At 44.0% G+C, this 14,848-nt stretch overlaps 1 pseudogene across 1 annotated transcript; it reads right to left on the bottom strand.

The window, feature by feature from the left end:
* Positions 1-2,733: 2,733 nt before the first annotated feature.
* LOC309554661 lies at positions 2,734-4,198 on the bottom strand (annotated as a pseudogene). Its single transcript has one exon. The product of its transcript is annotated as an uncharacterized misc_RNA (transcript).
* Between the last annotated feature and the right edge of the window lie 10,650 nt (positions 4,199-14,848).

Here is a 14,848-nt window from a genome sequence, read left to right as displayed (position 1 = left end):
TCCATTTTCCTGGCCAGCCCCACGTCAGCACACCTGGGATTTACCTAGCTATGTAGGGCGGGATAATGACATAAAAGAACAGTCCATTTTAATGCTCTATGAATAGACTTTATTTCGTCTGTAAAGGTGCCATCACTACTGCCGTTCCAAATCTTGTTGTATTGGTTGACATCACGTCCAAGTTATAGTGTCTGGCGGAGCTCCAGCTGGCTGTCTTGCATATTTCCTCCACCGACACTTTGGCGAGTGCTGCCCATGAGGTCGCCACACCTCTAGTTGAGTGCGCACGTAATATTTGTGGAGGAGCTAGGCCCTGTTGCTTGTATGCCAGGTTAATTGTCCTGGTAATCCAAGTCGATATGAGTCTTGCTGATGCAGCTTCCCCTCTTCTAGGACCTGCTGGCAGAATAAATAGGCCATCTGATTTTCGTATTTGCTGGGTGCATTGTAGGTATGTCGCAAATAATCTGACCATATCTAGTGGCCTCAGGTATAGCTCATCTGTCTGTTCTGGTGGTTGTGTGAAACTTGGTAGGATCGATTCCAAATTTAAGTGGAACTCCGAGACTACCTTAGATATTAAGGCTGGTGAGGGCCGCAGGATAACTTTGTCTGCCAGAACAAGACAAAATGGCTGTCTGCAAGAAAAGGCTGCTAGTTCAGAAACCCTTCTGGCTGATGTGATAGGCTATCTTTGATGTTAAGAACCACAAGGGGCATGTCTCGGTGGGGACGAACGGGGGTTGGAGCAGGGCTTTTAGCACTATGCCCAAGTCCCAAGTTGGGAAGAGGTTCTTTCTCGGAGGCCGTATTCTCATTGTCGCTTTGAGGAATTGTCTTATTAGGGGTTCTTCCGCCCACCTGTGACCTGTGAATGCTGATAATGCAGACACTTATACTTTGATTGTATTGTAGGCCAAGCCCACTTCTAGGGCTGTTTGCAAGAATCTTAGTACATTCTTGATCTCTGGCATGGACGGGGAAAAGCCCCGTTCTGTAGCAAAGGTTACAAATCTCTCCCACACTCTTGTATATGTAGAATTTGTAGATGCCTTCCTTGCCCTCAATAATGTGGTGATTACTTCCTCCGAGAGTCCCCGCGACCGCAATCTGGCTGATTCAAGAGCCAAGCCGCTAGTTGCAGCCTCCCTGGATTCTAATGTGTCCACTGTCCCTGTTTCAATAGGTCTTTCTTCAGGGGCAGAGCTATTGGCGGGGCTGCCGCCATCTGTAATAGCAATGGAAACCAGGGTCTTCGAGGCCAGAAGGGTAGTATGAGGATGGCATGTGTCCCCTCTTTTGCGATTTTCAATAATGTCTTCAAAATGAGTGGAAACGGAGGGAAGATGTATACTAGTGGGAACGTCCATGGAATTGAGAATGCATCTTGTGCTATCGCTTTGTGGTTCTTGAACCATGTTACAAATTTTGGCAGCTGTGCATTCTCTGATGTTGCCATTAGATCCACGGAGGGTGTTCCCCATTCGCCGATAATTGGTTCCAGGTAGCATCTGTTGACGGCCCACTCGCTGCTGGTGGGGAAATTCCGACTCAGCTGATCTGCAAGGATGTTCTGTCTGCCTGGAATGTAGATCGCTGTCAGGGCCTCCAGGCATGTCTCGGCCCAGACAAAAATCCGGGTTGTCAATTGCAGTAAAGAGAGGCTTCTGGTTCCTCCTTGTCGGGCTATGTAGGAGACTGCCGTTTGATTGTCCAACCTTAGTTGGACTTGGGCTCCTTGAATCAAGTCTTCGAAAGCATGCAGGGCTAGGAAGGCTGCTTGCAACTCCAGGAGATTGGAGTGTCTTGTCTCGATTGTTTGCCATCTGCCCTGAATCTGCTTGCCGAGGCAGTAGGCCCCCCAGCCCCGGAGACTGGCATCCGAAGTTATTGTTATCCACTCCCCTGGGCTGAGGGGCATGCCTCGCGACAGGCTGTCCGGTGAACTCCACCATACTAGGTTCTGGCGGATTCGAGTTGGCAACCTGATCCTCTGATCTAAGGTTGCGCCATCCCACTGACAAAGGAATGACGTCTGAAAAGCTCTTGCATGGAATCTTGCCCAAGGTACTGCGGGGGTCGCTGCCGTAAACATTCCTAGAAGTGTCATGCAGTCTCTTGCTGATAGTGCAGGAGCACTCATTATGCTGTCGATACAAGCCATCAGTTCGGCCACCTTGCGATTGGGTAAGAAGATCCGTCCCTTTTGTGTATCGAATATTAGGCCCAGGTACTCCATTCTTCGAGATGGTATTAATTTACTCTTTTGAGCATTCACCAGCCAACCAAAATTGGCGAGAATCTGTAATACTTGATCGCGATGTCGCGTTAATTCTGTAATTGATTGGGCTACCACCAGAATGTCGTCCAAGTAGTGGTAGATCCTTATCCTTTTTAGACGAATGTTTGCAATGGTGGCTAACAGAACCTTGGAGAAGACTCTGGGAGCCGTGCTGATTCTGAAAGGCAAGCATCTGAATTGATAATGGTCTTCTCCCAAAGTGAACCTCAGATACCTCTGGTGGTGTTTGTTGATTGGAATGTGCAGATATGCATCTGCGAGATCGATTGATATCATCCAATCGTCTGGCTGTATCACTGATATAATCTTATATATGGACTCCATCCTGAATCCCTGAGGTTCGATGAATAGGTTTAGCGATCTCAGGTCCAGGACTGGCCTGAGGTCTCCCGATGCCTTGGGAACCAAGAATATAGGGGAATAAACGCCTCTTCCCTGCTGTTGTGGCGGTACTGGTATGATTGCCTGTTTCTGACACAATTCTTCTACGTATCCTATTAAAAATTCTTGCTTCTTTCGGTCCTGTGGCCATCTTGTCTGGACAAATATGTTCGGTGGTTTTTGCCGAAAGACTATCTTGTAGCCCGTCTTTATCGTACTTTGGACCCATTGGTCCTTGACTTCGTCCGTCCATACCCTCCAAAAGGCTGTCAGCCTGGCTCCCACCTGGAGGGGTCGGACGGATGCACCGTCAAAAAGACTTCTCGGCCTTCTTCGCCGTTTGCGCTGCTCGTGACTTTACACCCCTCAAAAAGGAGCTCTGCGTTCCTCTCCATTGGCCCCTTGCATATTGCATATTCTGTCCTTCTGGACAGAAGGATGGTTGTCTCTTTCTTTGCTCTCTGTGGTAAGAGTCCCGTTGCTTCCTCTAAGGTCCCGTTGCTTCCTCTAAGGTCTTTCCAAAAAGTATCTTACCGTTAAACGGAATATTGCAAAGTGCCTGTTTTGATGCACTGTCAGCCGCCCAGTGCTGCAGCCAGTCACCGAGTGCACCATAAGCCTCCCTAACAGCTTTACGAAGTCTATGGAGGCCTCCGCCAGGAAGGCTGCTGTCAGATTTAATTCTTCCAAAGCTGTAACAATCCTGGCTCTCTCTACTCCTGAGTTAAGTGCGGTCTCCACATTCGTGACCCATACCTTAAAGGCTCTGGAGATGGAGGCCAATGCTATGCTCGGGCGGCAGGCCATACCAGCAACCGAGTAGATCTTTTTCAGATCAGCATCCGCCCGTAGATCCATTGGGTCCCTGAAGGTTGCGGAGTCTTCTAAAGGAAGAGACATCTGCCTTGCCAAACGCTGTAGGGCTGCGTCTACCCCCGGCGGAGATTCCCAAAACTCGGCATCCACGGTCTTAAAAGGGTATAACTTAGAAAAACGATTCTGGGTGTTCGTTTTCTTCTCTGGTTTCCCCCATTTTTCTTCCAACAATTCTCGTATTTCTGTCATGAAAGGAAAAGCCGCTCCCTGCTTCTTCAGGGTCGGGAAATATCTCCTTACTTTTTCTGGTGGCTGGGAGTCTTGCTCCCACTCTATGGCTTCCTTTACCGCTGTGACATATGGTTCTATGAACTGAAAATCAAACATATGTTCCTCTAGATCTTCTGATTCCGAAGAGGTTCCTGAAGAAATTTCCAGCACTGGCGGTGATCCCTTTCTGTACTCTGGGTTACTCCCTGTTTTAGGCCTGCTTCTAGGCGTACTTGTACTAGCCACCAGGTGTATGCTATCTGCCACGGCTTCGTGAATGTATTCTTTAATCTTGTTTGCCTCTGCCTCCTTGTCTGTTGCCACATCTTTAATGCACTCGGCACACAGGAGTTTTCCAGGAGCAGTAGGAGCCATACAGGCCCAACATAAGCCCTCTGCGGGTCGACCTTTAGACCTCCTTGGCTCCATGTCTGGAGACTTACTAGCGTGCGACCTGCTCGGAGATTGAGGCGCCTGGCTAGAGTGTGGTTAAGGTGGAGGTGAACCAGATCGTTGGCGGGTCTTTTCCTTATGCGAATGCTTCTTTTTAGGGTTCTTGCTCCTAAAAGACAAACACCCTTTAAATATGGTGTATGCACTCTTTTCACCGTCTAGTCCCTCGTAGCCCCCTCCTACCTTTCCGACGATCTCCGTGCCCTCTGTGGCTGTGGCGAGCTCATGCTAAAAAAGAGGAACGTAAGATAAGCCTATTTCCTCTGTTTCCCCTCACCCTAACTTTCTCTAACTTAATAAAATCTAGATGAAATATGTTAAATACACAGAGATAAGAAAAACAAAAAGACACTTTTTTCTAGCTCCATCTCTTTTTTTTTTTCATAAAAAGATACTGCTTACCTGTATAGAAAAGACAGCACCAGCAGGTGGCAGCAGAGAGTAGACGAGCTTGAAAGGAAGAAACTGTCAAGTCTGGGAACCACCGGGTGGCAGCAGAAAGCTACTACAAGGCAGATGAGGATAGGAGAGAGAGAGAGTGAGTCATAGGAAGTAAACACAGCCATACGGAAATTAGTTATCTCTCTGCACTGACCTGCACATGGACAGAAAATGAAATGGCTCTCTGCATCGCTGCCATTGTGGCTTCCCCTCTTATGCAGGGCGGTTGCTAGGCTACACCCACTGCCCACAGCTCCACCTCCTGTGATATCACTGCCAGTGAATATATAAGCCAGGGAGAGTGGCCGGTGCTTCCCTAATAGCTGCAAACAGGTGAGGGGAAACGAGCTGAGCACACCACAGCCTCTCCACCATACTCTTAGGCTTTTTAAGCCATTCATGCCTGTGGCCCCGGCACTCAGGGCATCCAGGGTTTTAAGAGGATTTACCTCTATCAGTCTGGACCTACCAATCCCAGGAGAGGCTAAACCTGGGTGGGAAGGTTCGGTAGGGGGGGATCCATTCTCACTTGTAGCTTGCTTCAGGTGGCCTGGAGACCAAAAAAAGTAGAACAAGAGGGAATGGGAGGGCCCTCTTTTATAAGCTAGGATAAGGGTGGTCCTGAGGGTTCGCAGGAGGAGCAAACCCAGGTGTGCTGACGTGGGGCTGGCCAGGAAAGAAAGTTTTTCTAGGGCAACACTAAATAACAAATTGCGTTTTGCATCAATTCTGCAAGGATCCGTTCACATCTAGGCGCTTTTGGTCGATTTTCTGCTCCAAGTCTCAGCTCTAAAAACGCCCAACAAGAAAAATCCCATTCATTTCAATGGCCCCTGTTCACATCTGAGCGTTCTGTCGCCTTAAGCAAAATGCCCGTCGCTCATAAAAGTACATGAGCTTCTTTTTTGGCATATTACCGGTGTTTTACTGTTTTTCATTTGTCACTAGACTACTCAAAACGCCTGCACAAAAATACTGCAAAAACACCAGAAAAAACGCCCAAAAAACATCTGTACAAATAGCAACACCTAGATGTGAACGGAGCCTAAGACTTTTTGAAGGAAAGTGGAACTTTCCTTTACCTATATTTATTACATTTGAACAGGTTATATTAATTGACAACCATGCAATGCACAAGATGATGAAACCTAGATCAAATATATTTCAATTACCTGTAGTCAGACAAGGAAAATATGAATTTCTAATTCACTATAAGCCTTTTTAATTTGCACACATTATTTGTAGTTGATAAGCCAGTTTGTGTATGTTATCCATATTTAATTTATACACATTCCTTTTCAAAAACTTATTTTAATGCATTTATTTTTATGTGCCACTTTTTAACCTTGTGCTGCATTATCTCACCTCCATAGCCACAAACTCAATTATTCACTTTTTTTTTAACAGTTGTCATTGTTACAACAAATTCAACTTCACAGCCTTGACATATTTGTGAACTCTCAAAAGCTTTACGCTAAAAGGAAACTTACTAAAATCCATGTTGTTGATAACATATTGTTCACACTGTAATTTCCCAGTGTTCCATTTGCAAAGAATATTTGACCTTTCAATGTAATGTGCGTGTTTGTAAGCTAAAATTCAATTAGTTAACCTTCTTGCATAGCTAGGGAATTATGATGACTTTGAGCTTCAAAAAAAAAAAAAAACTTGCCACCTACCTAGAGGGGAAATACAAGGGCGCAGAGTTTGCCAATAAATGTAAATAAAAATGTAATATTTTATGCAGCTGTGCAAATGTGAGTTAAAATGTAAGTGTTTACCTAGTTCTCCATTTTGTGGTTTTGTGTTAACCTGACTGAACTTTAATCAATGGAGGGGTGTAAAAGTAAACCCATCGGTTAACCCCTCCTATTAGTACTTAGCTTTCAACTATTGGAACCTTTCTATTGACATAACAGTATAATAGGCAGCCTTTTTTAAAGATATTTTTATCTAAAAACACAACAATGCTCAGGGAGCCCAAAAAAACAAAAGGACATAAAAAAAAATAAAAAAATCTCTGCCTAGTGTCCCGTACAGTTAGTCTAGGATACACAAGCTAATATCGACAGAAATGTGCAGTTGATGCAACTTGTATCAAACATCAATTCACAAGAGTCATCGACCAACACAATTATGCAATTACATTTCTGGTTCTACAGAAGCATTAGTAAGAGAACTCTCTAGCCAATGATGCCACGCTTTTGTAAAGGTTTGGAGTTTCTTCCTAAGTTTGAGGGTCAGCCTATACAGTGGAAGTTTACCATTAATCATATTTTTCCAATTTTTTTATTGATAAACTTGGGGTGCCCTTCCAGGACATAAGGATAACCTTTTTAGCATAAATATATAGGATACAGTATATTGTCAAAAGTATTAGGATGCCTGCCATTACTCGCATATGAACTTTAGTAGCATCCCAGTCTTAGTCTGTAGGGTTCAATATTGAGTTGGCCCATCCTTTGCAGCTAAAACAGCTTCAACTCTTCTTGGAAAGCTGTCCACAAGGTTTAGGAGTGTGTCTATGGGTCTATGGGAATGCTTGACCATTCTTCAAAAAGCGCATTTATGAGGTCAGGCACTGATGTTGGATGAGTAAGCCTGGTGTTTGAGTCTGAATGTGGGTATTGCAGATTATGAAAAAGTATTTTGCTCTGCCTGGAATAAACCCCCCATATCACTACCAATTAGGCTAGCTATCACTTTATTAATGTGATTGGTTAGGACCTTTGTCAGTATTTTAACATCCACATTGATAAGCGAGATTGGTCGGTATGATTCACATTTAGTTGGGTCTTTCTGTTGTTTAAGAATAAGCACAATAAGGGCCTCTCTGTTAGATAGAGGAAGGATACTCATCTTCAGGGATGATCGATATGTTTGAAGGCATTGCGGGCTAAGCAGTAAGCAATATTTCACATACCACTGTGCCGGGATGCCATCTACAACCAAGGTTTTATTAGTAAGGAAGGTGATAGGAGAAGAAGAATATTCAGGTCTGGCCAGGCAAGCCAGCAAGCGCCCTGCTTTATTACAATGGTAAGTAACATTTTCTTCTTAGTGAGGTCTAGCAGGCCCAGTTCAGAAGCCCTGCGCCTGTGTAGCTAATCTGCACTCTTATCCACTGTTGGATTTTGGGCATAGGCATGCTCTGCCTTGAACATGTCCAATTCCAGTTCTGTAGTGGTAATCTGTAGAACAAAAAAATGTATTTAGTTTCAGATAAATTCATAATGTTATTAATCTTGTTTTGTGGATTTGTTTTGGAATACATTTTTGTTTTGTTTCATTTAGTTTAGTTTTATTTAGACCCCGTTCACACTGGGGTGATCCGACTTGCAGGGGGGACCTCACAGGTCGCGGTGCGCAGCTCGCACCGCGACCTCGGAGCGGCCGGCACGGACTTCATAACATTGAAGTCAATGCAGGTCACTCCAGGTCGCCCCAAAGAAGCTCCGGACCCTTTTTCTAAGTCGGAGCGACTTGTGTCGCTCCTATTAGAACGGGTCCACAGCTTCTCTATGGCAGGCGACCTGTCAGGTGACCAGGTCGCCTGACAGGTCGCCCCAGTGAGAATGGGGTCTTATTCATTTACTAAGGATCTTCAAAATTTAGGAACGATTCAAATTTGAATAATTTGAAAATTTAATTCTGTGTGAAGAATAGCTGGCTGTTAAGGAGCGTCCGGGAAGCTGGCCCTTGTGTCCTTAACAACCAATAACTCATCAGCTGTCAGCGGGTTTCGCCATTGTAGCTGAATGTAAACAGAAGAATGTCAGCAATGAAAAATTAAGGAAAAAAACAGTGTGGGCACCCCATACCAGGCCCTTCGGTTCTGGTATGGATTTTAGGGGCCAAAGATAAAAACAATGTATACCAGAGCCTTAGTTGAGGCATTCAGCCTGGCAGGTCAGGAAGGGGGGGGCAAGTGAGCTCCCCCTCCTGAACCATATAGGCAACATGGGCTCTCCCAAAACACCTTGTCCCCATGTTGATTGGGACAAGGGCCTCTTCCCCACAACCTTGGCCTATGGTTTCGGGGGTCTGCGAACTAATGGGAATGAGTATGGGTTACATTGTACCATTGTATCATTCACCAAAACAAGTGTCAAGAATAAATAAAAACACAGAGACAGATTTTTTACAATTCATTTATCAAAAAAGAAACAAGAGCAATGTCCCTCTAAGTAAATCCAGGTTAAATCACGATAAATGCTGCCACCGACGACCTAAAAAAAAAAAGGAAAGGAAGGTCTCATCCGCCCCAAGCAAAGACTCCTTCCATCTTACAGCTACGACATCTGACAGTTCTTAAATAACTAAGGGGCGGAATAACCCAACCCTCTTGTTACCTCATCAAACCAGCATGCCCCGTCTATGATGTCACAAGGGATGGGGCTACCTGGTAACGTCATTGGTCCACCATCAAGCTATGCACTCCATAATAGGCAGCCTTACTAGCCAGGAGGAATGTGTAGAAGGTATGGGAACTCTATAACTATCAGGAAATGTTGACATTGCTTGCCGCAGTGGGGATCTGAAAGCACTATAAAGGTAATTTTAAGGCATGTGAAGAAAATGCTGGAGTTGGAGTTCTACCTTTGCTCATCAAGCTCCTAGTAATGCTAGAGCTGGGGGGGGGGGGCTATTTGCTGACATTTTCTGGAACTAATGAGTGGTATTTCACTGAGGATCTAGTCTGGAAAGTTCACTGTAGGAATGTTTAACTGATATTGGATGGAGGCATCAAAGTATCCAGGGACGATTGTGACTACAGACCAGAATGTAGGATCCTGGTGACTGTTTGCTACTACTATCCCTTGTGCATCAGTGCTAGTGTTTGCTTGGCCTGGGACATTTCTTATGGTGTCTCAGTGTTGTCCTTTCCTTTGGCTTCTACTAGAGGGACTGTTGTATGAAGTAGCGACAAAGTGAAGAATGTCTTCCTGTTACTGTTCAATATTAATGAAGTATCCCACAGCTGCCTGTGCACTATCCAAGTTTATTCAGCAGTACATTTCAAGAAAAGGCGACCCCTACACTGTTCATTGAGCCAAAAAGAGTGGCTGTTGCTGTGTGCCTGGCTGCTGCTGGGAGAGGAAGCTATGGCAAATCGGTGGGCCCTTTTGGGGTTGAGCACTACAGTTAGGGTACTGAAATTTTGTACTTTAAATTGTCTGTCTACATGGGGTACAGAATGTGTAGAGTCCATGGGGTCATAGATTCTACCTATGAAATAAATTGGGTTGGCTTAGTCCTGCAGGCTTGTTCCAGCACAGCCTGCATGCAGTATCTCAAAATCTAAAACACCACACAACTCAAAGAACATTTAAAAAGTAACTCCACTTTTGTTGAGAAAAAAATATTCTTCTTGGCAATCATTGTAAGGATTGTAACAAACATGTACAAACATGTACATTGTAAGGATTGTAACAAACTTTGTTGCAGATTTCTACCTTTTGTTATTCTGGAGAAATAGGTATTTGTTTGTCTGTTCCCATGTGCTGAGTGAATTTGTATGGGAGTGGCTTCGTAAGTATTAATCAGTTGCTACACATAGAGGGCTCTAATGAGGAAAACTGCAGGGTCTGCAGCCCTTTGGACATCATTTCCTTTGGGAATATCTCACCAAAAATGCCTTTTTTGTTTCAGGGGATGCTCAAAATCGAATTTTTATAGACTTTTGGGAAAATCAGTAAGCCAATCACACATGCAGGAAGTGACATATCTTGGGGATGTTCTGTACACCATCTGTGTATGCCTCCAGGTATCCATTTTGCATTGAATTTTACAGAGAATTACAGTGCTGCAAATTGAAAAGTAAAGGTAAGAACATTTATTTACAGTATGACTTGTGTCACAATTGTATATGCTACAGTATATTAATTATTTTTCTTGTTTTATTTGCTAGTTTTTTTTCCCCACAAATGTGGGGTTACCCTTTAAATTAAAGGTGGGGAAAAGGAGGTGGCCAGTGATTAACCCCCTGCCTACGTCATAAAATACTACAATCGAGGTGACAGGTAAACCCTATCCACTACTGTGCCCTATGCCCAAAGGGGCTATTTGTAGCAACACTAGTTTATAATGACTTTGTGGACATTTTTCCATAAAATCTTTAGTGAAAATGTAGGCCTACAATCTGTAATCATAGGCTCCCACCCCCCGCAATCACTTACAAATTTAGTAAAAATGGGTCACATTGTTCGAAAGAGAAGACAAAATACCACAGATGCACAAAAACCTCACCCAGTGACCCCTCCCCCCCATGATATCTCCTGGCAACCCCTCCCACATCCTTTTCCCTTCTCCAACTAAGCCCCCGCCATGTATTCCAGGCTCTGCTTACCCATCTGCGGGCCAGGGACCCACATGGCAGGTGCCAGCAGGAGGAGGGGAGGGAGAAGAACAGACACATGTCTGCTTCCCTCCCCTTCTTGCTGTGACCCAGAAAGCGACGTCTGTGTAGTCACCCCCGGGTCACATGTCACTTTCCCTGGCTAGCATAGCCGGGAAGCAATGTTTTGCAATGCAATCTGCATTGCAACACATTCAGGGCATGTCTCATTAAAGAAAACCTGTCACCTAAAAGCCATCACATAGGGGACTTTTTGACCTTTATGTGATGGAAAAAAAAAGTTAAGTAAAAAAAATAAATTAGTATTTGTTTTGCAGAAAAAATAAAGTTACACCCAAGCACATAAGAGCCCCCCAAACAAATTTTTATGAGCCCCCCCCCCCCACATATACACACAAATGAATGTAAACACATGCATCGGGGGCACCTACGAGTGATGTAGATAGCGATACATATCGCTGCGCATACCGGAGTGACAGCATTAATTCTAGCACAAGACCTCCTCTGTAACACTAAACTGATAACCCATAGGGGGCTTTTGAAGCTTTGCTTATAAAAAATATAGGGTACTGAAGTTTGCGTTGCGTTTCCTAGACCGGTAATATCATGTGACATCAAAAAATACCACTTTTTTCTTTTATAGAGTGTGTGTTTTCAGAAAATATATAATGTTTGGGGGTTTCATGTAATCTTCAGGCCTAAAATAATTTTTAAACATGTGTGCAAAATATGCAAAATTGGCAGCGAAAAGGTTAAGGAAACAGCTTTGCATTGCTCATCCATAGAGATGGCCTTGCGGTTCGCCCAGCGGTCGGTTCACGGCAAACTTTGCTGGTTAGTTGTTCGCCGATCATGCGAACATATGGCGATGTTCGCGGCCGCCATATTATTTTACATTGTGAAGAACTTTGACCCATGACACATCCATCAGGTGGAACAGGACGGCCAATTGAGACATTTCAGCACATGGACATATCCCTTACCTTATAAATAGACCTGATCTGGCTGCCATTTTGCATTCTGCCTTTTGTCAGTGTAGGGAGAGGTTTGCTGTGTTGAACAGGGACAGACTGTTAGTGACACAAATCGCTAGGTAATAGGTCCAAAAAAGTCCTTTTAAGGACTGGTATTGATGTGCTATTGTTTGGCCTATATTCTGTCTTTTGTCAGTGTAGGGAGAGGTTGCTGTGTGGAGCAGGGACAGACTGTCAGTGACACAAATCACTAGGTAATAGGTCTACAAAAGTCCTTTTAAGGACTGGTATAGGTGTACTATTGTTTGGCCTATATTCTGTCTTTTGTCAGTGTAGGGAGTGGTTGCTGTGTGGAGCAGGGACAGACTGTTAGTGACCCAATCGCTAGGTAATCGGTCCACAAAAGTCCTTTTAAGAACTGGTATAGGTGTACTATTGTTTGGTGTGCAGTATATAGGGGTGTAATATACTTATAATATACTTTCTAATATAGAAAGCATAGTATAGTGGATTTGAATTGTGCAGCATTGTGACTGGTGAGAGGTTGCTGTGTGGAGCAGGGACAGACTGTCAGTGACACAAAAATCGCTAGGTAATAGGTCCACAAAAGTCCTTTTAAGGACTGGTATAGGTGTACTATTGTTTGGTGTGCAGTATATAGGGGTGTAATACACTTATAATATACTTTCTAATATAGAAAGCATATTATAGTGGATTTGAAGCGGGGTGTTATATAACAATATACTTTCATAATAGTGTATTTAGGTACTGCAGAAATGTTGCCTCTTTCGCTGCGTTCCCTCCGCTACACACAGTGACAAACGTTACTGGGAAAAAAGTATTATAACTGGTGTGATATACCAGTGGCCCCCCAAAACGACAGATTGAAGCGGGGTGTTTATATAACAGTATACTTTCATAATAGTGTATTTGGATACTGCAGAAATTTTGCCTCTTTCACTGCATTAACTCTGCTACACACAGTGACAAAAGTTACTGGGAATTTTTTTTTATAACTGGTGTGATAGACCAGTGGCCCCCCAAAGTGAAAGATTGAAGCGGGGCAATATATACCTTCTTCCACATAGACTGCGCTTCTCTAGAGACTTTTGTCACAGACAAAGACACCACCACCATATACCCTCCACTTGAGTCACAGGAATTATTTTCAAGACATTTACGATGCGCAGCCATTCTTGGCATCGGATCAGGAAGAGGAGGTAGCAACAGCCGCCACTCAGCAGTCTGACGACAGTACCCAAATCAGCCCAAGGAGGTTGGTCCTCACTGTTGCTGCCTACTCCGAGATCTCTAATGTTGATGGTGGGGAAGGTGACGTCGATGATGCAGAGGCAAAATTTCTGCAGTACCCAAATACACTATTATGAAAATATATTGTTATATAACACCCCCGCTTCAATCTGTCACTTTGGGGGCCACTGGTCAATCACACCAGTTATAATACTTTTTTCTAATTGCGTTTGTCACTCTTTGTAGTTGTAGTATCGCTGCACAACCGCTCACCAGTCACAATGCTGTACAAAACAAATCCACTATAATATGCTTTCTATATTCATCCAGCATTGTGATTTACTCACATCCTGCTCCTGCCCACGATGGCTTGATCAATGACACGACGCAATGCATGCTCCAGAAAGAAGGCGTAAAGTACGATGTCACTGATGGCGCCCTGGTTGCGACTGACCAGTTTGGTGATCTCATCAAATGGCCGCAGAAGTCTGCATGCGTTGCGCATGAGCAGCCACTGGCATGGTAAAAAAAACCCAAGCTCCCAGAACCTGTCCTGCCGCAGAGTTCGTACAGGTAGTCATTAATAGTGATGTCGCGAACCTAAAATTCGCCGTTCGCGAACGGCGAACGCGAACATCGGCAAATGTTCGCGAACCGGCGAACCGGGCGAACCGCCATAGACTTCAATAGGCAGGCGAATTTTAAAACACACAGGGACTCTTTCTGGCCACAATAGTGATGGAAAAGTTGTTTCAAGGGGACTAACACCTGGACTGTGGCATGCCGGAGAGGGATCACGCAAAAAAAAGTTCTTAAAAATTATAATTTTTTGATAGAGAGCCAATTATTGGAAAAATTAAAAAAAAATAAAAATAAAAAATTTCTTTGGATTTAGCATCTGGGGGGTCTAAAAAGTGTACCTGTGAAGTTTCAGCTCTGTAGCATGTCCAGAACCCCTAAAAAACAGCATTTGTCTTATATTTTCAGGAATATGGCTTCTCTGCGGCTGGCTTTTTCTCTTGCAGGCATTTATCAGGCATTTTTTTAGGCAGGCATGTCATTTTTTGTATTTAGTGTCTGGGGGGTCTAAAAAGTGTACCTGTCAATTTTCAGCTCTGTAGCATGTCCAGAACCCCTAAAAAACAGCATTTTTCTTATATTTTCAGGAATACGGCTTCTCTGCGGCTGGCTTTTTCTCTTGCAGGCATTTAGCGGGCATTTTTTTAGGCAGGCATGTCATTTTTTGTATTTAGTGTCTGGGGGGTCTAAAAAGTGTACCTGTCAAGTTTCAGCTCTGTAGCATGTCCAGAACCCCTAAAAAACAGCATTTTTCTTATATTTTCAGGAATATGGCTTCTCTGCGGCTGGCTTTTTCTCTTGCAGGCATTTAGCGGGCATTTTTTTAGGCAGGCATGTCATTTTTTGTATTTAGTGTCTGGGGGGTCTAAAAAGTGTACCTGTCAATTTTCAGCTCTGTAGCATGTCCAGAACCCCTAAAAAACAGCATTTTTCTTATATTTTCAGGAATACGGCTTCTCTGCGGCTGGCTTTTTCTCTTGCAGGCATTTAGCGGGCATTTTTTTAGGCAGGCATGTCATTTTT

Source organism: Pelophylax lessonae (assembly GCF_965119305.1).
Source record: "Pelophylax lessonae genome assembly, chromosome: 4".
Lineage (NCBI taxonomy): Eukaryota > Metazoa > Chordata > Amphibia > Anura > Ranidae > Pelophylax > Pelophylax lessonae.
Note: the sequence above shows the minus strand (reverse complement) of the source record. Positions and strands in the feature narration are given on the sequence as shown.